This window comes from Marmota marmota, unplaced genomic scaffold (genome assembly GCF_001458135.2).
Source record: "Marmota marmota marmota unplaced genomic scaffold, marMar, whole genome shotgun sequence".
NCBI lineage: Eukaryota > Metazoa > Chordata > Mammalia > Rodentia > Sciuridae > Marmota > Marmota marmota.
Window position 1 is genome coordinate 3,644,058 of NW_026000240.1, and position 20,694 is coordinate 3,664,751.

Consider the following 20,694-nt stretch of genomic DNA (forward strand, 5'->3'; position numbering starts at 1 on the left):
GGGACCAGGGCGCTCCACTCGTGGGGCACAAAGCGGGCCCCTTGGTGGGCCGATCGGGGGCGGGCGGGGAGGCGCAGAGCAATGCAGCCGGTGCCCTGGTCCCGGGGAGGTGAAGGGCAGCGGGAGGCGCGAGTCGTAGGGTCTTCCCTAGAGCCAAAGCGTGGCGCCCTGCTGACTTTGGAGGACTGGTCTCCTGGAACAGCGGGTGCACAGAACCCGATAGCGAATCCCAAAGTTTCACTGCGCCTAGGCCAACTGCCTTCCTATAAAGATGTAATGCCCCTGAGCTCCCTAAGTCACTGCAAACCCGAGGGGAGACTGGCATCCCGAGCCACTGCCCCACCGGAACTTCCCGATCTGATTCCTTCTGCTTGATTTTATCCCGCAACTCACAAACACTTCGAGGCTCACACGGCCCTAACTATGGAGGATTCTGGATCAGCGGCTGTTGAAGTAGCCTTTTCCGGACATTGCCCTGGGCTGGCTGGAGGCTGTGTGACGACTCTTAAGCTACTTTTAAGTTTTCGGAGTTGGGAGTGGCATTTAGAAGGCTCCTAGTGGAAGGATGCTCTGTTTGGCGCTGTGGGCTGCCAGACAGATGAGCTAGCCTATCTCCTCCTCCTCCTACTCCAAATCAACAAACAAACCCAGAGCAGGCTGCACATTTTCTCCCTTCTCGTAGCACGTAATTGCATGTGGGTGTGCTCCATTCACTTTCAAGCCCCAGAAACTTGGTCTGCTCGTGTGAGCCAAGTGGTTGCCTGGCTGCCCGAGGTTAGGACTGTTTTCCCCTACGGTGTCTCATTTACATGAAGGCAGTGGAGGTTTCAGTGTGAGAGTGGAGGAGGGGTCTGAACAAACAAAAACTTTGTCCAGTCCCTAATTCAAACTTCATACTGTAGCAAGGTTTCTTTTGTGGGAAAATACTCAATCCATAGCTTGGAGTAGATCACTGGAGTACAAACACCCATCTGACAACCAGGACCTATCCCTGGTGTTTTCATGGGACCCTAGAGAAATGCAGAGAGGAGGAAGATGTGGCACACACAAGCTTCTCTTTGTCAACTATCCTTTCCTTCATGATGACTTTTCTTTAATTTGAAATTGTGACCCCCTTTTAAAAATTTTTTTTTTGTAGTTGTAAGTGGACACAATGCCTTTATTTTTATTTATTGATTTTTATGAGGTGCTGAGGATCGAACCCAGTGCCTCACCCATGCTAGGGGAGCGTTCTACCACTGAGCCACAACCCCAGCCCCAAATTGTGCCCCTTTATCTATTGGTAGAAATTTTTCTTTAATACATTTTAGTGATGGTAGTTTTTAATTTTTTGGCAAACAAAATATCCAGCAACCCTTATTAATTTCCTCCTTTTCTGCTTCTTTTTTTTTTTTCCTTTTGTTTTTCAGTCTTGGTGTTCTGTAAAATTAAAAAGTTCAGGAACTGCTAAAGGAGATCCAAGTTCCGGTCCAGTTTGACATTCTGTGATTCTTATAAAACTCAAATATTTCCAGTTGCAAATAATTTTTTAAAAGCATTATTTTCCACTTGCATTGTGATTCCCCATTTTCAAAGTTCATGTGCATCCTCACAAGGATCTTCATTTTGCAGAGGGTCCCAAGAGGCAAAGCCACTGGCTACTTTGCACCTGCCTTAGTTTGAGAGCAGTGGACCAGGGACCATGGCTTTTGGTCTAGTGCCCTTTATCCTACATGACCTCAACATAAGGAAAAAGCATCGAGCTTGGTGGTTTATTTCCAATGCCTTCAGGGTTCCTTTTTTTCCATTGCCCATCTCTGTAACCACAGGCTTGTCTTCTGCCATTTCCTGTTAGAGATGTCAGCTCCCAGGGATCAGCAGAACAGCAGCAGAGCAAGCAGAACACTGGCCACCTCTCTCTTAGTGCCCTGGGACCCCAAAAGGTTAGATGGACTGGTTCACCCATGTGATTTCTCCATTTCCCAATGTTACCGAGCCAACTTCAAGCTTTCTATTTTGGTCTTCCTTCTTTTTTTCTTTTCTTTTAAGCACTGCAGGTACTTTCTCCTCTGTCTTGCTACCAGGAGTATGATTTGAACAAAAAAGTCACCCAGAGAAAGAAAGAGGTGACCTGCAGGGCCCTGCCTGCCTGGGTGTTCCTAGACCAGTGGACAAATCCAGCAGGAAACTGACCTTAGGCTCATTTTTTTGTTAGTTTGTTTGTGGAACTGGGGACTGAACACAGGGATGCTCTACCACTGGTTTCCATTCCAGCCCTTTTTATTTTATTTTTTTAAAAATTTTTGAGACAGGTCCTTACTAAATTGCCAAAGCTGGCCTTGAACTTGTATCCTTCTGCCTTAGCCTGGGGAATAGCTGGGATTATAGGTCCATGTCACTGAGCAGAGTTAAAGGGCTCATTTTAAACAAGTTCCTGTCAGGCTGATAACAATGGCCCCCTCCCCACCAGGGGTATCTTTGCTGTTCTTATTATCCATGGCCACAAGAGTCTCCAGATGGAACCATAAGAAGTGGTCCTCCCACAAAACCAGGGAAAGGTCTCATTGGCTTTTCTATGCCACCCTGCTCTCTAAGAGGAAGGACTGTGCTCTTGGTCCTGCTATATGACTGCAGTCACGTTTGCTATCATAGTTTATATTTTTAAGCCATCAAATGTTTCTTTTACTGAATGCCCTGAAAATTAAAATGCTCTAAATACTAAGAGAGCCCCTCATTTTATTTAGCAGACTCACACTGGCAGTGCCCTTCCCTTCTGCCCTCACCCATCCCAGGTGTAGTGCTGGTCTGTGATGGGCTGTTGGAATTTGGCTGGATTTGCTGCTCTCTTCAGGTAACCAGGCCCAGGCTTGGCAATGGCAGGACAGTCAATGAAATATGCAAACAGTGGGCTTGGTTTGTAGACTGCTGTTTACCCTATGGGTTTGCATTTTAACTTCGTCATCCTTGAGTCATGGGGGGTGCTTTTTATAAAGGGGATTGAGGCAGAAGAGGGCAGGGCCTAATTAGCTCTAATTAGTATTCCTCTCTTGCTTGTTCTCCATGCTTATTTAGCTACTGAGGCAACAGAGAATTAAAATATCTAAGTAGTTTGGCAAAAGGCCCTTTGTACCCGCCTGCCCTGCTAACAACTTTTTCTTCTTCAGCCTGATTATGGAAATATTCGGAGAAGTTTTAAGCTATCAGTAATGTGGGACAATTTCACTGTGCTTAAATAATAGGATCCCTTTCACAGGGCGTGTGGAGCTGGGTTTCTGGGATGGGGCCTTTCCACAGGTATTTTCAGTTGGCCAGGCTGGGGGCTTTGGAAAGCCGATGGCCATGCTTTGTGTTCCTTCCTTCCAGTTGGAATGGGATTAGTGGGCTTTCTAAACAGACCCCTTTATTTATAAGCATCCATTTGTTGGTGAGGCTTCTTGCTTGCAGGGCCATGGGGTGAAGAGTCTGTGCCAGGACAGGTTGACTTATCCCCTGTAGCTGGTGCTTTGAGGGTGCCTAGATGTGCTGCCCTATCCTTGCAGGATCCCCTCCCGACCTCAGCTGAATTGTTCAGAGGTGGTCTCTTGTAGAGTTGAGATGGACTCGTGCACTCGACCCTTCTAGGTACTCTCAGCTCTCAGAATGATCCTGTTGAAACTTTAGCCAGATCGTGTTTTAAGTCAGATCGTGTTGCTGTGCTTAAAAATTTCTGGTGGCTTTGGGAAGTCCTCACATGGGAATGCTTACCCTTCTGCCCTGACCTGTCAGTACTCTCCCCTCAGGCACTTCACTCCAGCAGCCTGTGCCGCCTCTGATCTTCTAGCAGCCAGCCAGGCCCCCAGGGCAGGCCGTTCCACTTCCCCCAATCCCCAAAACCTCTTCTCAAGTGTTTCCTGCTCAATCACTTGGTATCCCCAGCCATTACCAACCAAAGCTGCCACTTCCCGCATCAGCCTCGTGCTTCCTATCTCCTTTCCTTCCTCTGTCTTCCTCCTTAGCACTTCTGCTGTCTAATGTGCCTGTTTATCTGCCTGCTTATGAGGAAGCTGAGGGAGGGCTACATGACTTGCCCAAGGTCATCAGTGCTGAGCTCTCTATCAATTCCCCACACACTCCACGTCCTGTGGTTTCAATGGTTTAAAAAAAAAAAGTCCTAAAAATTTAGAATGGTTTCAGATTTATAGGAAAGCTGAGAATATCAAAGAGTTGCCATCCGTCCTACACCCCACTTCCACTGCCGTTAGCATCCTCCATCAGCATGATGTATTTGTTGCAGTTATGAACTACATTGATAATACTCTCTTAACCTAAGTCCACATTTTATTCATATTTCCTTAGTTTTTACTTTTTTTTTTTTTCTGTTGTAGGATCCTATCTAGTATACCATGTGGGGTTGTTATGTCTCCTTGGGTTTCTCCTGACAATGACAGTTTCTCAGTCTTTCCTTGTTTTCAATGGCCTTGACAGGTTTTTATTTTATGCTCTTTCTTTTCCTTCTTTTTTCTATCTATTTTTTGGTGCTGGGGATTGAAGCCAGGGCCTCATGCATGCTAGGCAAGTCCTCTACCACTAAGCTACATCCCCAGCTAACCTTGACAGTTTTGACAAGTATTGGTCAGTTATTTTGAGGACTGTGTCCTATTAGGGTTCAGCTGATGTTTTTTTTTTTTTTTTCTCATGATTAGATGGAGTTATTGGTTTCTAGAGGAAGACCATAGAGGTAATCGATGGCCTCTTTTTCAATTAATTTTTGAATACGTAACATACATACTTCTTAAAAATATAATAACTAGGATACAGTGAGAAGCCTCTCTTCCTTCTTGTTGTCCAGTAGCTCAGGATAGTCCCCTGATGATTGCGTTCCCTGCACAGACGTTCTCTATTAGGTTCCTTATGTATAAGTATTTCTATGCACATGTTACAAATATCTCTTATCTGTTTTTATTCAAAAGTAACAGTAAACATACTGTTCTACATCTTGCTTTTTATTTTTAATTTGGCAATATATTGGAGTAAGCTTTGTCTTAATATTCAGAGAACAGGTCCATTCTCATTTATATATAGAATCCATACAATGGAATACTTACTATACAGTATTGAATACCATACAGTACATGAATTGCTGTTTTAAAGACAGAAATCATATTTGTAAAGCCAATGTTTCTGGTTGGCTGGCAGGAGTCTGATATTCAGAAAGGCAGTCTCAGATGGGAACTGATTGAGGTGGAAACTTCCTAGGGCATACTTGTAGCATGCTAATATCTTTGGACATTGGTTATTTAGTTGTTAGATTCTACACTGGAAATCTTTTGTCTATTGTGCGACAGACGTATGTGGCGTAGTTCAGGCATGGGGACAAGCACTTCAGTGGTTTGCCACCTTCAAGGCAAAGGGTCATTCCAGGTTGACATCCACTTCAGTACTCACTTTTTATCCCATTGAATGTTTTGGATCAGGCAAATCCGATTTATGCTTGAGTGTTGTTTTCTGACCTTGGAGATGTGGGGTGGGACAGAAGTGGGAGAGGCTGAGTGGAGGGAGGCCAGACGGGAGGCTACTGCAGGAAATTAGACCAGAGGGCTGGCTTGAGCTGTAGGCACTGGAGGGGGCAGGCAGGAAGGGTTGGATTAGGAGAAACATTCCGTACATCTTGAAGGAATGATCAGCCGGACATGGTGGCTGCCTGGATATGATTGATGAAAGAAAGGGGCAAGTCAATGAGTTTCGGAAGTAGAGCATATTTTTAGATGATAGTTTACAGTAAACCCCAGACTTCAGATCCTCAAAGCCAGAGGGCCACAGGGAATTGAAGCCGAACTGGGAATAGCCACGGTGCAAAACAGCAACCAAGGAAAGATGTGGCTGCCATCTGGGCCACTAGCGCCTATCTCCATGACCTAGACACAACACTCTGACATTTGTGAACTCCAGCTGCTCAGCTTTTTATTCATTGCTTCCTTTTCAAACCGCTTATTGGCGCCGAGTGACTCATCTAGCCAAATCCAAAGTCTCTGAAATATTAATAGGTGGAGAGAGGAGAGATGCCAAAAGGAGTAACTTTGGCCCTAGGACACACATCCGCACAGCCTGTGGTCCTGGAGCTCCTGTCTGGTACCTGGTAACTGGCACATGGTGAGTTCTGGGAAGCAGGGCCTGGGGCTGTGTATTTGTGAATCTCTAGCCTCCTCCAGTCCAGTGCTCAGCATTTAGGATGTACTTGGTGCGGTGTCTTGAATTTGAATCTGTCCCAATAGCAACCTAATTTTAGGGCGATTGTTTTGAGGGCTGTAAAACTTCTTTATTATTGCATGTGAATATAGAATAATAATATAAATAATTAATAATGCACTATCACTTAAGTTTTTTAGTTTTTCAGTATGTTTCATACCAGTGTCTGTCACATCCATTGAGCCCTTTCCGTATGTGTTCAAGGTCTTTGAGGCTGGTAGACCAGAAGACTAGAGACCTGTCTGGTCTGGATAGATTAGACCTGAGGAGCTCTTACCACTCTAAGCCCTGGATCCCCAGCCCAAGTTCCCAGAGGAGGCTCTGGTAGTTAGTTAGGGAGGATTGTTTGTGAATTTATGTGGCTTTAAGCAGAGTCCTAAACTAGGCCTCTGCCCTCATATTCCTTTCTGACCAAAGGGCTATTAGAGATCTCCTCCAGAAGCCCTGGAACTCAGTGGCCAAGGCAGCCCTGGGTGGAGGATGGTGTAGGGATTACCTGGCAGGCATCCCATTTGGGCACTTTCCATTTGTGACCTTTTCAGACCCAGGGCGCCTTGTTTCAAGGCGTTACTCAGCTTTTTTCATGTTTTCATCTGTAAAATGAGGCCACTTAACTAGCTCATCTAAAACTGTTCTAGCTTCAAGGTTCTGCAATCCATGATTGATTCATTTATTTATTTTGGTACTGGGGATTGAATCCAGGGGCACTTTACCACTGAGCTACATCCCCAGTCCTTTTAATTTTTGAGACAGGGCTTCACTAAGTTGCTGAGGCTGACCTTGAACGTGCCATCCTCCCGCCTGAGCCTCCCTAGTCATTGGGATTACAGGTGTGTACCACTGAGCTCAGCTGCAATTCTATTATTTTATTGCAGTGATTTCATAGTTAAAATATGTCACAAGGGCCTGAGTTTGTATCTGATGAGGTTGAAGAAAGGAGATGGAAAGTAACATTTTTCTAGATGTGAGTTTTTCTTCCCTCTGACAGGAAAGGGGATTTGACCCCAAAATGGAACCAGCATTTTGAAACTCTTTTCCAGCTCAGGCTCTCGTTTTTTGTTTTTGTTTTTTTGTTTTGTTTTTTTAAACATTTTTTTAATATTCTTTAAGTAGTGGACGGACATAATACGTGTATTTTATTTAGTTTTATGTGGTGCCAGGGATCGAACCCAGTGCCTCACACATGCTAGGCAAGTGCTCTACCACTGAGCCACAACCCTGGCCCTCAGGCTCTCATTTTTGAAGGCTTATGTGCCTGTTTGGAAATCACTGAGTGGTTTCATTTTAAAACAAGAAAGGAGGAGTGGGTGAGGGCAGGCAGCAGGCCCAGCTTCCTAGTGGACTGTGCTCTGAGACCTTCTTGGCCTGTCTGGACTTGGGAGGACTCTTCCTGCTAAAGAAGGTCATGTGGGGCCATAGGTCCCAGTGGCACCCAGGAACTCTGGCTGCAGGCCTGGTAGTGAGAAGGTGTCTGAGGGATGCCTGCCCTGAAGCCCCTGGTTCACTGGGTGTGAGGCAGACGAGGGGCCCCGGGTTTAGGGTCAGGTCCCTGGCTGGTGGAAACCGCTGTTCACACCCTCTTTGGCTCACAAATCCTCCCTCTTTCCTTTCCAGCATCTCAGGCTCTGTCTATTCCTCCTCCTGTCTCAGCTGCTGTTCTTCTCCCAACTAGTGTTCCTTCGAATGCCCCTCAGGATGACACCAGTGCAGTTTCCCAGCACATCTCACCCGACCCTATCCTGCCCAGCGGGTTCCTTTGCCATTTATGATTCCTTTGGGTCTTACTTCTGGTGACAAAGGAGAAGCAGGAAGTTGAAATTAGCAAACTGGGGAAAGGTTAGAGTTTCCAGAGGCCTTTTCTGCCCCTCTGTTTTGATGCTTCTTCTCTTTTACTGTTTAACATTTTGTTTTAAAATTTTATATTCTTAATTTTTTTCTCATTTTATATTTTTCATATAAATTTTTATTTTTCTCATTTTATGGAGGTATACTTGACAAATATATAGTAATAGATAATATATATTTACAATATGTAGTGTGTTTTATTAATTGTTTGTTATACTTATTGTTTCAATCAGGGATTGAACCAAAGGGTGCTTAACCACTGAGCTGCATCCTCAGCCCTTTTTATTTTTTGTTTTGAGACAGGGTCTCGCTAAGTTGTTGAGGGTCTCACTAAGTTGCTGAGGCTGACCTCAAACTGACCATCCTCCTGCCTCAGCCTCCTGAGTCATTGGGATTACAATGTGGTATTTTGATATAGGTACACCTTATAAAGTTATTGCCACAATTAAGCTAATGAAAATGTTTATCACCATTTAAGATTTTGTACCTTTTGACCAACATATCCCCATTCCCCACCCCCACTACTCCCTGGTAACTAAAAACTGCCTTTCTACTCTACTCTCTGCTTCTATGATTTCCACGGTTCTAGATATCACTGTTTTAGGTATCAGTGAGGTCACACAGTGTTTATCGTTCTGTGACTGACTTATTTCACTTAGTATAATGTCCTCCAGATTCATCCATTTAAGGATTTCCTTCATTTTAAAAAGCTTAATAACATTCTATTATATGTATAGACCACATTTTCTTTATCCATTCAATCACCTATGGACACTTAGGTTGATTCTGTATCTTGGCTGTAGTGACTAGTGCTATGGTGAACATGGAGTATGGGTATCTTTTTGAAATATTGATTTCATTTCCTTTGGATGTATACTTGGAAGCAGGATTGTTGGATCATATGGTAGTTCTAGTTTTAATTTTTTTTTTTCCTGGTACTGGGAGTTGGTTCCAGCAACTCAGACATGCTAAGCAAGCACGGTTACCACTGAGCTACATCCCCAGTCCCTATTTTTAGGTTTTTTTTTTTTTTTTTTTTTGAGGAACTTCCACAGTGGAACTTAGATTGGGTCTCACTAAGTTGTTTAGGGCCTTGCTAAGTTACTAAAGCTCTCTTTGAACTCTTGCTTTCTGCTTTCTCATTAACAATGTACAAGGACAGCCTTTTCTCTGGATCCTCTATGATGCTTTTTATCTTTTGTTTTTGATAATAGTCATTCTAACAGGTATGAAGTGATAGCTCATTATGGTTTTAATTTGCATTTCCCTGATGATTAGTAATGTGGAACATTTCATGCACCTTTTGGCCATTTGTTTGCTTTTTTGAGAAATATCTGTTGAGATCCTTTGCCCATTTTTTAATTAGGTTATTTGTTTTCTTACCATTGACTTTGGAGTTCCCTGCGTATTTGGGATATTAATTCATTCTCAGATTTATGGTTTGCAAATATTCTCCCCCATACTGTTTGTTGTCTCTTCATTCAGTTGAGCATTTCCTTCACTGTGCACGAGCTTTTCAGATTGATATAATCTTACCCTCACAGTTGAGCCTGGCTCTGGAGACTCCTTCCCAGTTAGAGAGGTGGAAGGAAGAAGCCCTGCCTAGGTTTGAATTAAGTAACCTTTACCAGTGATAAAATAGTTCCTCTACAATCTTATTTTCTGTCAATTTGTCAATTTTTGGTCTTGTGGTCTGTTTTGAAATAGCATCCAAAAAAAAAAAAAATCACTGCTGAAACCAATGTTGTGAAACTCTCCTCCTGTGTTTTCTTCTGGCAGCTTTATAGTTTTAGCTCTTTTTAACTCTTTAATCCATCTCAAGTTGATTTTTGCACATGGGGTGAGGCAAGGTCTAATTTCATTTTTATACATGTGACTATCCAGTTGTTCCAACACCATTTATTGAGGAGACCAGCCTTTCTTCTCTGTGTTTTCTTGGCACTGTTATTGAAGATCAACTTGCCATAAGTGCATGGATTTTTTTCTGGGCTCTCTATTCTATTCCATTGGTCTATGTCTATTTTATGCCAGTACCATGATGCTTTGATTACTACAGTTTTGTAGGTTGCTTGGGGATTGAGCCAGGTATGTGTAACCACTGAGCCACATCCCCAGCCCTTTTTATTCTTATTTTTTAAAATTTTAAGACCGGGTCTCACTAAGTTGCTTAGGGCCTTGCTAAGTTACTAAAGCTCTCTTTGAACTCTCGATCCTCCTGCCTCAGCCTCCAAGTTGTTGGGATTACAGGCATGTGCCATTGTTCCTGGCAGCTTTTTATTATTATTATCATTAATTTTTTCTTTTTTGAGATGGAGTCTCATCCTGTTTCAGACTGGCCCTGAGTTCATGATCCTCCTGCCTCAGCTTCCCAAGTAGCTGATAATGGCTTTATAGTAAGTGTATTTTGAAATCAAATAATGTGATTCATCCAGCTTTATTCTTTTTGTTTGATTGCTTTGCTTTGGCTATTTGAGGTCTTTTGTGGTTCAATGTGAATTTTAGATTTTTTTTTACTATTTGTGTGAAAAATACCATTGGAATTTTGGTAGGGATTGCATTGAATTGCTCGTTGATTGTTCAATTGCATTGAATAATTGGTAGATGGTTTTTGGTGGCATGGACATTTTAACAATATTAATTTTTCTAAACTGTGAGAACAGGATATCTTTCTATTTCAGAGGGTCTTCTTCAATTTCTTTTATCAGTTATTGTATTTTCAGTTATAGATCTTTCACCTCTATACTTAAATTTATTTCTAAGTATTTTGTTTGTTGTGGTTTTGATGCTATCATAAATGAAATTGCTTTCTTGATTTCTTTTCCAGGTCATTGTTAGTGTTTAGAAATGATACTGATTATCTTACAAAACATTTTCATGGTATCTAGTGGAACTAGGTAACCATCTTCTACCTTCCTATATTTTCTTCTCTACTTTCCCTAATTTTTAACTTTACCCCCTTTACCATCTGAACCCTCTTCCTAGGGTCGTGGCCCTGGGTTTCTTTCCTTTCCATCCATCCAGTGTGCTTCTCTCCTTTTCTTTTTACAAAAGCAATGACCAAGAGAGACCAAATAGTGCCAAGAAGACCAAATAGAATTAATCTCATTCAGAGATTATGAATGAATGACCAGCAAGCTTTGCTCTTGGTCAAAAGTAATGTGCAGAAATAATGATTCAGAAAGGAAGGAAAAGACCAAGATGGTGAATCTCACCCAGGAGAGTTGTGTTGCTGGTGGTGGGTGAGTAGGAGGGGGGGTCAGCAGGAAAAAGGGCCGTGGACTTACTCTTGTCCTCATAGTTGAGCCTGGTTCTGGAGACCCCTTCCCAGTTAGTGGGGTGGGATGAAGAAGACCTGCCTAGGTTTGAATTAAGTAACCTTTACCAGTGATAAAAAGTTTCCTTATAATCTTATTTTCTGATTTTTTTATCAAAAGCTTTTTCATTACCTACCAGGCAATTGTATGATTTTTCCTCTTTGACCTGTTAATAGATACTTTGAGTCAACGAATTTCCTTTATCTTAACTTGCTTTTCATTTTAAGAGGCTTGCCAGCTTCTTTTAGTGTACCATAGGTTTTGTTTTTGTTTTTGTTTTCGTTTGTTTGTTTTTTGCTTTTTGATCAGTTATTGTAGTTTTCAGTGTATAGATCTTTCGCCTCTATACTTAAATTAGGGATTGGAACCCAGGGGCACTTAACCACTGAGCCACATCCCCGACCATGTTTCTATTTTAAGACAGGGTCTTGCTAAATTGCTTAGGACCTCACTAAATTGCTGAGAATGGTTTTAAACTCCCAATCCTCCTGCCTCAGCCTCCAGAACAGCTGGGATTACAGGCATGCAGCCCTGTGCCCTGAAAATATACTGTAAATTTTGACTAGATAGTATGTAATTTAGGATTTTCTTTTTTATGTCTGAATAAAGCAAATCCATTCTTTTTTCTTGCTTGTACTATTTTGCCTTTATTGGACAGACTAAGTGTAAAGGGGTCCTCTTCTCCCTCAGTGAGGGAGGGTTTGCTGAGTGATGGAGAAAAGAGATGGGATCCAAGGGGGCCCAGCAGAAGAGAAGGGGGTTGCTAACACAAATGTGCATGCTGGGTAGATGCTTCAAAAACTCCATGTTTGGCCTCAGTAAATAAGCCTTAACTTGCAATCTGCATTGGAGCACCCTTCAGCCTCAGACTTGCTGTTAAAGAAGGAAGCAACCCTCCCCCCTGCCCACACACACCCCAAGCCATTCAAAGGTCTCATCACTCAGATTCAAAGTCAGGAACTAATTGGTGCATCTTTATCTTGCTTTGAAGGGCTCAACATTTGCACCAGTGGAAGTGCCACCTCGTGTGAAGAATGTCTGCTAATCCACCCAAAATGTGCCTGGTGCTCCAAAGAGGTATGTGGGGGGCTGGTGGGGGACAGGGGAGAGGGGGGAAGGAGTGTTATGGGGGAGGGGACAGGAAGGGGACAACACTACAGCACAGCACACAGATCCAGTGTTCATAAAAAGCTCGTAAAGGGCTGGGGATGTAGCTCAGTTGGTAGGGTGCTTGCCTCGCTTGCATAGGCCCTGGGTTCCATCCCCAGCACCACACACACACACACACACACACTCACGAGCATGTGCAGATCCTACAAGCTGCCTCTTCTGCTTCCATCCAGAATGATGACAAATCAGAGTTCACGAAATGATAAGTTTTAAATTGGGCCTCTTGATGGTGTTGAATGTTAATCTTATTTTGGGGAAACAAGGCTTTTCTTCCCTTTTGCGTGGGAAGCAAATGGGACTTCCTTACAGCTTTCTGACCTTTGACTAAGAACTGCCAAACCTGTCATGTGTGGACCCCTGCTAGATGCCACTTATCATATCTATAGTGTCTCTAACCCCCACAATAGCTCTGTCATGTGGATGCAAACACACCCATTTTATTGAAAGTCTGAGTAAATTGATTTGTTGAAGGCCACACAGGTATATCAAAGCTGGGGTTTGAATTTTCCTACTTGTACTTCTGGGCCCAGGCCCTTTCCTCTAGAAGGTTCTGCCTCTTACCCTCTAGACTCTCTACAACCTTTTCTACTGGGGAGCAAGAATACTAAACAAGTTACTTTGAGAGAGGAATCTCCTCCATGTATAAACCCTGGGTCATATTTGCACTTACAGTGTCTTTGTAACAAACTTTCTTTAAACCCTTTTTGGTTCCCTCTGACCTACAGGACGGATCCAAGTCCCAAGGCCTCTGCCTTTCTGCCTGCTGTCATCCCTTGCCCAACCTCACTCCTGCTTTTCACCAGAGGGAGCTACTTGAAGACCCTCAGAGCCCTGCTGATGAACCCCTTATGACTCTCATCTGCTCCTTCTCCCTTCACAGCCTACCAGCTTTCCACCTTCTCTTCACCAACTCTTTCCAGTTCAAACCCATCTACTCGGAAAACTCTCATGACTTCCCTTCATATACACCTGTCCATCTGTCTATTACATCCATCCATCCATTCCTTTTACATGAGAATGAAACCCCCAGCTTTACTGGAACGTTACGGCAAGAGTTTTATCTCAAAAGAGAAGAAGCAAAATCATTGCTTTATCTTCAGCACTCAGCATAGTGCCCAGCATGCAGAAGTTGCTCAATAAATATTAGTTGAAGGATTTCACTGGATGGCTGTTTATTTCTTACAGGCTGTGACACTCTGTCTCCCCACATTCTGTATTCCTTATATAGCACTTATAACTTCTTACTGGGTTAATTTGTTTTTATACGTGTTCCCAACTAAATCATCATCTTTTTGCAAAATTAGATGGTTTTATTCACCCCGACATACCCAGTATTCAGCCAAGAATCTGGAAAGAAATTCATATTTGATTTTAAAAAAAAACTGTTAAACAAACATGGAGTTAGAAAGCAAAGTTTAAATCTCAGCTTTGCCATGATTTTTCTCTCTTTTTAAATTTTTTTTAAAATTGTAGATGAACACACAATATCTTTATCAATTTATTTTTTATATGGTCCTGAGGCTCAAACCCAATGCCTCACACGTGAAGGCAAGCACTCTATCATTGAGCTACTGCCCAGCTCCTGATTTCCTCTTAATACTTTGATGTATAAAATGAAGATGATGTTTCCTAGCCTCCAGCATTACACGGAGTATGTGGTGAGGTCAGTGCATGGGAGGGCTTTTGGGTGGGACTGTTCAGTTCCCTGCATCTCCTGAATAAGTTATCCAGCAAACTGCTGCTGTCACCCATGCTTATTTCCCGGTGAGATGTGAGCACCCAGAGTCCATTGTTTACTTAAGTTTCTTCCTTTCTTGTGCTAGTACTTCCACAAGTCTGACCTCCTGATGTTGACAGTGAATGAGGTTCTCCTGAGGAGCACACTGTTGGTCCAGCCCACACAGGGGTTCCCTATCTAGCCCACCAGCTCCTCCTCTGCTTATGAGGGGCCTCATTCTTGGCTGAAGACCTTCCTGTGACCTTCCCTGGAATGCGGCTTCCCATCTTCACTGGGGTGAACTTTCGCCAGGGCATGAGTGTGTTTCAGGGAGCTGGATCTATTCAGAGCGTTTGGGATGGTTTCTATCATCCTGTTCCTTAGCGAGAAGGAATAAGTACAGCCAGTGCCTTCTTAACCACATCCTGGGACATTGTCTGAGGAATAAGGTCTCTGCCAAGCGCACAGGATGCGAGAGGACATTGAGGGCTGGTACCTAGTGGACAGCCAGGGAGGGCCAGATCTCCTGGCCAGTGCATTCTTATGATGCCACCTCCCTCCTCTCTTCATGAATCCATAGCACATTCCCTGTGGGTTTCTGCCCGCTGCAGATCCCATAATGGCCTCCTCATTTTTACTTGAGATTCGCCCAGGGGACTCCTTGCCTCTGCACTTCACACCCATCGTACCCTAATTCCACCTCCTCTGAACCGTACTCTCCCACAGGTGCTGTGTTGGAGTCAGCCTGTGTCCTTCCTTACCGCCCCCTACACAGCACTTGCTGCTGGTTCTCTCTGCTGCATTCCCCTGCGTGGTCCTGCTCACCCTGGCCCTCTTGCCTTTGTTTCCTAACTGTGGTTTGCTGGGGCTTCACGCTTACCTTCCGCCTTCATGACCGGGGTCTCTAGGCCCTGAGACCAGGTGGACTGCTGCCTGTCTTCACCTGTCCACACTGCCCCTGCCCCTCATCCTCCCCTAGCCTTATTCTAGCCCATCTTGGCCCCACATTTTTTTGGCCAGCTTTAACACTTAACGCTGCTGTTTGTCCTGCTCAGCATAGAACACACGACAAATTCCAGCAATTTATTCCCTATTTGATCCACTGCTTTTTTTTTTTTTAGATAAACTTGTATTTTATTTAATTATTATTTTTTTACTTGTCAATGGACCTTTACTTATTTATATATGGTGCTGAGACTCGAACCCAGTGTCTCACACATGCTAGGCAAGTGCTCTACCACTGAGCCCCAGCCTCAGCCTGATCTGTTGCTTTTTTTAGTGAAAAATTTGCTTCTCCCCCCAGATGGCAGGTTCCACAACCCAGCCACTATGCCAAGGAGCATGCATGGAGGAGAGCGTGTGGGTGCTTCCTGGCGAGGCCCAGGACAGCCCACCTTCTTCCCACTCACCTTTTCATCACGACTCAGCCCCCTCACTACACCTCACCACAGTGCCCGCAGGAGACCTGCAGGAGAACGAGTTCAGGGGACGAGCAGCCTGGGCCACAGGTGGCAGGCCAGGGTAGCCCTCCCAAGGTCAGGCTGAGGGGTGAGTGTTCCCAGGGAGGACCAGAGGCAGGGGGCAAAGGCAGGAAAGCTCACACTCAGGGCTGGGTATGTGCAGAGGTTGTGAGGGTGAAAATGAGACTCTGAACTGACTTGACCCTGGATGGCACCAGGCTGCCATAAAATCCAGAAGGTATGGCCACCACCTGTGGGAAAAGCGGTGAGGCCAGGGGTGTTTGGGTGGGTGGAAGCAGGTCAGGTATGGAGGAGACTGGTGGGGCCTGGGCTGGGCAGGTGTCCTTGCCCTTGAAGGCAGAGATGGAGAAGAAAGAATGAAGGGCTCCATGGAATTGGAGGCGCAAGTGAGGAGGGAGAGAGATCAGAGGCGAGTCAGCAAGCTGGGTCTTCTGGGGCAGTGATGTTGGCAGGAAATGGACAAGAGACACTTTGAGTGGATTTACGTTTGAGCTAAGGAAGAAATGGAGTCAGCGTTCGTTCCAGCTCACAATAAAATATAGATTCTTTAAGAGAACATCTTTTTGTGCTCAGACAAAATGAATGGATAATCTTGGCCCATTATAGGTGTCTTATAAGTATTTGTTCAGTGAATTCAATGAGCCGATTGAAAGCTGGCAAAGGGATCTCTGTCCCCTAGGCAGGCAGCATGCATAGCAGTGTGTTGCTGGCACACAACACAAATTTCGGTTTGTCATCAGTTACTCTTCCCTCAAATCCATGAGGGCTCTGCCAAGCAGGGCTGCAGCCTTGGCTGGTCAGACGGCCCATCCAGGGAGGAAGGCCACTGCAGCGGGTTCCATGCCTGTGCCCACTTCTCCACCTAGGCCCTCTGCCTGTCTGTCGGTTTGTTTCTTCCCTCCTCATCCCAAGGATTGGGCCCAGCATTCTCCCTTTCCTGCCTAGGTTTGTTTTCTTCCACGGCCTGCAGTTTCTCATCTCTTCACTTGTTTCAGGATCACATGGAAATTTGTTCTCTCCCAAAGACCCACATCTTGCTAGAGTTTTTTAGCTTTGGCAGCAGTGGGCAGGGTGGTATTCAAATAGCACAGTCACTGGCCTGGCACAGACAGGAGAACTTGAATTTACTGGCCTTGGTGCCAGATGCCTTAATGCTCCTGAGCTCTGGCCTTGACTGCAGGGAAAGAGATTTCCATGAACAGAATGTCCAGGGAGTCAGGAGTTACCATGTTACAACAAATAGGGATGGCATTATGTTCTCCACATTCCAGGCCATGGAGGAGTAGAGCCCGGAATGGAGACTTACGGCAAGTTCAAACACCAGTGTTGGTGACCGGTTAGAAGCCCAGCATGAGACTAGGTTTGTTTTCTTCCAGGGCCTGCAGTTTCTCATCTCTTCACTTGTCTCCTTTTCCATGTTGAGAGAAGTTCCCCTTCCCCTTTCCTAGGAGTATCTGTTTCTGTATCTGCCCCTCTGTATCTGTTTCTCTGTATCAAGGGGATGTTTATTCTTCCAGTGTGATAGGTGGCAGGAAGATCTCTGCAGTTGGGGCAGCAAATAAATACTAAATTTAGAGGCAGGAATCCGAGGACCTGGTCAGTTTCCTGCTGCAGAATTTCACGTGGCCTTGGCTGAGTTGGAAGCAGATGCGGCAAAGCACCAAACTCGGGCCCAGGAAGCCAGGGCCACATGAACCCAAACTTATCTGGTGAATCTAGGCATGTGAACCTCTGGTTCCTCACAAGTAGAAGTGGTACCAGGTGATGCATTAAAGAGCCCCTCCCCTTGGAATGTGCTGTGTCCAATTCCCTGCAGAGGTCTGGGTGTCGGGTCTCTGGGATCAGAAGTGCTTAGGACATTAAACATTTGGGTGTCATGTGAGGAGGATTATTCTTAATCATGACTTTTTTTTTTCCCCAGAGGTTTATAATTTGAGGCAGCTGCATTCACTGAGCTTAGCACTCACAATTAGGGGCCCTGAGATATTTTCTTGATTCATATTGTTTGTGCACCTAAAAGGTCACACCCCGTCAGAAAGATCTTCCCTTGGTCTCTGTGGTTTTGGTTTCCTCTCTTTAAATATTCATCTGTCTGGAATTAAAATATCTAGAAAGGACATCCGGGAGAAAGGAGAAGTTCTTTGTTATGGGGTTAACACTCCTTGCTGGGATCTGTGGCACTCTGTCCCTTTCTTGGGCAACAAGAACCTATGGCTAGAAATTAGTCATGGCTATTTTCAGACCAAGCCAGAAAGATGTCACACTCTTTGGAATCCTACTCTTCAGGTGACTGCCTTTGTCTCCACATTTCTTCAGACTTACTATGACCAGTACTTCCTCAGTTGATGGCTTTTAGACCCTAGAGCTCGGGGAAGATGACAAGAGCTGGTGTATAGGTAAAGATGTCTCAGAGACAGTTAAGCACATCAATAAAACCCCTGGGCCTGCCCCAAGCAGCAAGCCACTGACATTGTGAAAGGGGAGGAGGTTGACACATTGATGATGGAGATGCATGATACTCCCTTGTACTGTCACATTGCTGACTTGATTGGCACTCCCAAAGTCACCCTGCAAGTTGCAGCTTTTAATGTAATCAGTGATGGCTCTTACAATGGCAATGCAGGTGACAGCGCAGGAGTTCATGATGGTTGCTGTTTGTGCAGGGAACAGGGAATCCAGGGGTGCTGGAACTGAAGAGGGCTTTGTTGCTAACAACCTAGAGAATAAAGAAGCCCTACTAAGGTTGCAATTGGCACAATCTGGGTGCCTCAGAGTTGTTCAGTCTGACAGGTGCCATCTAGACTTTAGTTTCTTAATGATCTGGGCAAGTACATTTTCCCTGGCCGGAAGATAGCCCTGTTCAACTCCTTTGTCATGGACTGGAAGTGTCTATCCACAATCTGATTGGGCAGGATGTCTGGGAAGCTCAGATGAGGTTTGTCACTGGTTCAAGTACCCAGGCAGTCAGGGATGGTCAGGATGACCAACCCAAGTGAATGGCTGAGGCTGTTGGTGAAGCAGGTTGGCTCTGTGACCTATCTGGCTCAAGACCAATAGACTAAGTCTATTCCAGAGTGTAAGCTGGTCCAGATCAACAGGAGGTGTTGGGTTCCCATCATTTGGGGGGAGACAAAGTTGCTTTCATGGCTGAGCTGGTGGTAGGGTCCAAGACTGATCAACACAGGTGCACCTTGGTAATCAGAATGGGGCCAAGCACTGCAGCTTTTTAGAGCTGGAGGAGCCAGCAGGGAGTTCAGAAATTCTCTGAGTAAGCTCTGGGTAGGTGAGCCCTGAGCCCTTCAAACTCTGGGCACCTAATTAGATCTCTGCTTCAGACAGCTCAGAACAGCAGACCCATCCTTGTGGGTCTTTAAAAAGTTCACTCTCTTCCCTCTATCCCTGTGTTTTCCTCATTGCTTCATTAGAACTGCTGCTTTAGAGCCAAGCTTGACTACCTGGAACCCCCAGTTTGGAAACCCTAGGTTTGAAATACAGGCCCAGAATAATAATTCCACACCCCCACCTTTGTTCCATAAAATGTGGAGCCACATTGTATGAGTATATTCCCTGAGGTTGTTGACAGGCCAGATCCTCAGGGGATCAATACCCATATGAAAAAATCATTCAATTATTTTAAGAATCCAGAAAACAAAGAAACAAAAGCCACCATGCAGGCCCAGGACAATACATCTGGTTCTACTTATTTAAAATACTGCACAATCTTATTGACTTTTTGTTCTTGAATTTTGCAAATGAGGGCATTGATTAGTCCTGGGGAGCCAGATCTTGGTGAAGGGTGTGACCCTCTGATTTCTGTGCTTCTGCCAGCAGTCTGGCTTCTCACACAGCCATCTAGGGACACTGACTCATCTGAGGCTTTGTGACAAAGTGTTACAGAGGGAGGGAAAGGGATCAGTGTCCTAGGTCCTCCAGCCGATCCCAGGTTGTGGGACATAGAGCTGGCCTCCCGCCAGCTGGAGGACCAGATGTAGTTTTTACATCCATCAGTGACAGGCCTTGTTCGGAGAGGAACCTAGGCTTGCTTTGTCATTAAAAAACCCTTTCCCTGAAAATGATCCACACTTACAGGTGCCAGATTTTATAACAAAGTGTATTATTTCATTTTAAAATTAATGCCTCAGACTTCTGTTGCCCCAATTCATTCCGAGGTACCGCTTTCTCCCAAATCTAACTTAAGGACATAAAAGATCTTTGTTATACCAACAATGATAAAGATAAAAACAAAAATATGTTGGTCCCTCTGCAGTAACATCTCATTTAACATTTTTCTTTCAAATTCTACTGCAGATTCAATTCTGTTTTCTGTTTTTCCCCCCGCTTATTGTCAACATTTTGAAATTTCTGCTGGATCTTCACAATTATTGTCATGACTATTGAAGGGCCATATTTTTCTTAGGTTTAGGCAATTTAAGTTTCCAAGTTTATAAGTTCATGGTATTATAAATGATACTGCAATATACGTCTTCTTATAGACCTTCCCCCTTATTCCCATTATTTTCTTATGATAAACTTCTAGGATTAGACTGCTGGGTCTTCATTCCCCACATGCTGCCCTGTTGTTCTGGAGAATGGCTGTGTAATATCCAGTGCCCACAAAGTTGAGGTGTGAGAAGCTCAAATATTCACTTTTCTTTTTCTATTGAGACCTTGGGGGTTGAAACCAGGGCCTCCTGCACGCTAAACAAGTGCCCTACCACTTAGCTACAGCCTTAGCCCTTTTTTATTTTTTATTTTGAGACAAAGTCTTGCTAATTTGGCCAGGCTGGCCTTGAATTTGGCATCCTCCTGTCTCAGCATCCTGGGTAACTAGGATTACAGGTGTGGGCCCAGCAAAAGTTCACTTGTGAATACCTGAGCAAGGACTTCTCCATCATCTGTGTATCTTTTTTTTTTTTAATTTTTTTTGTAAGTGGAAAATGCTATTTTTTTTAAAGGTTGCATC

At 44.4% G+C, this 20,694-nt stretch overlaps 1 protein-coding gene across 3 annotated transcripts in view; it reads left to right on the forward strand.

The window, feature by feature from the left end:
- Positions 1-12,333: 12,333 nt before the first annotated feature.
- Itgb5 (integrin subunit beta 5) overlaps positions 12,334-20,694 on the forward strand; it is a 99,208-nt gene continuing 90,847 nt past the window's right edge. For all 3 annotated transcript variants that reach the window (XM_048794397.1, XM_015486719.2, XM_048794398.1), the window contains exon 1: positions 12,334-12,440. The gene's annotated coding sequence lies outside the window, so the exon portion shown is untranslated. The remainder of the gene's footprint in view (positions 12,441-20,694) is intronic.